The sequence below is a fragment of the Saimiri boliviensis genome, chromosome 11, assembly GCF_048565385.1.
Source record: "Saimiri boliviensis isolate mSaiBol1 chromosome 11, mSaiBol1.pri, whole genome shotgun sequence".
Lineage (NCBI taxonomy): Eukaryota > Metazoa > Chordata > Mammalia > Primates > Cebidae > Saimiri > Saimiri boliviensis.
Window position 1 is genome coordinate 24,929,512 of NC_133459.1, and position 1,710 is coordinate 24,931,221.

The 1,710-nt window shown below is 44.3% G+C and overlaps 1 pseudogene; it reads left to right on the forward strand.

Annotated features, from left to right (window-relative positions):
• The first annotated feature begins 1,019 nt into the window (after nt 1-1,019).
• LOC101045605 (large ribosomal subunit protein uL14-like) lies at nt 1,020-1,442 on the forward strand (annotated as a pseudogene).
• Nucleotides 1,443-1,710: the final 268 nt, after the last annotated feature.

Genomic DNA, 1,710 nt, shown 5'->3' on the forward strand with positions numbered 1-1,710 from the left:
GCAATTATTTTTGGGCCAACGTAATGTAATTATCATATGATCCAGCACTTCCACTTTGGGGTGTATATACCCCGAAGAATTGAAAGGAGAGCCTTGAACAGATATTTGTATACCAATTTTGTAGCTTTTTTTTTTTTTTTTTTTTTTTTTTTTTTTTTGTATTTTTAGTAGAGAAGGGGTTTCACCATGTTGACCAGGTTGGTCTCGATCTCTCGACCTCGTGATCCACCCGCCTCGGCCTCCCAAAGTGCTGGGATTACAGGCTTGAGCCACCGCGCCCGGCTTTTTTTTTTTTTTTTAAAGACAGGGTTTGCTCTGCCACCCAGGCTGGAGTGCATTGGTGCGTCTTAGCTCACTGCAACCTCCGCCTCCTGGGTTCCAGCGATTCTCATGCCTCAGCATCCTGAGTAGATGGGACTACAGGCAGGCACCACCGCAACCATACCCAGCTAATGTTTGTATTTTTAGTAGAGATGGGATTTCACCACGTTGCCCGGGCTGGTCTCGAACTCCTGGCCTGAAGCAATCCACCGACCTCAGCCTCTCAAAGTGCTAAAATTATAGGCATGACCCACCACACCTGGCCCCAATTTCATAACAATATTATTCACAATAGCCACAAGGTAGAAGCAATGTAAGTGTCTGTCAACAGATGAATGGATAAACAACATGTAGTATATACATACAAGGGAATATTATTCAGACTTAAAAAGGAATGAATAAGACCAGCCATGGTAACTCACTCCTGTAATCCCAGAACTTTGGAAGGCTGAGGCAGGCAGATCATTTGAGGTCAGGAATTCAAAACCAGCCTGACCAACATGGTGAAAACCTGTCTCTACTAAACATACAAAAATTAGGCCAGGTACAGTGATTAATGCCATAATCCCAGCACTTTGGGAGGCCGAGGTGTGTGAATCACTTGAGGTCAGGAGTTTGAGACCAGGGCCAACATGGTGAAACCTCATCTCTACTAAAAATACAAAAATTAGCCTTTTTCCTTCTTTCCGGCGTTCAAGATGTTGAAGCAAGGACATGGTGGGTCTTCTGGTGTGAAATTCTGGATTTCCTTGGGTCTTCCGGTAGGAGCTGTGATCAACTGTGCTGACAACAGGGGAGCCATAAACATGTATATCATCTCTGTGAAGGGGATCAAGGACGGCTGAACAGACTTCCTGCTGCTGGTGTGGGTGACACGGTGATGGCCACAGTCAAGAAAGGCACACCAGAGCTCAGAAAAAAGATAACATCCAGCAGTGGACATTTGACAACAAAAGTTATACCGGAGAAAAGATGGAGTGCTTCTTTATTCTGAAGGTAACGCAGGGGTCATAGTGAACAATAAAGGCAAGATGAAAGGTTCTACCATTACAGGACCAGTAGCAAAGGAGTGTGCAGACCTGTGGTCCCGAATTGCATCCAACGCTGGCAGCATTGCATGATTCTCCACTTTATTTGTAAAAAATTTAAAAATCTTTAAAACCATTTTTAAAAATACAAAAATTAACTGGGTGTGGTGGCTCATGCCTGTAGTCCCAGCTACTTGGGAGGCTGAGGCAGGAGAATGGCTTGAACCCGGGAGGAGGAGGTTGCAGTGAGCCGAGATCATGCCATTGTAATACACCCTGGGCGACAGAGTGACACTTATTCTAAAAAAAAAAAAAAAAAAAAAAAAATAGCCTAGCTTCATAGCGCATGCCTGTAATCCCA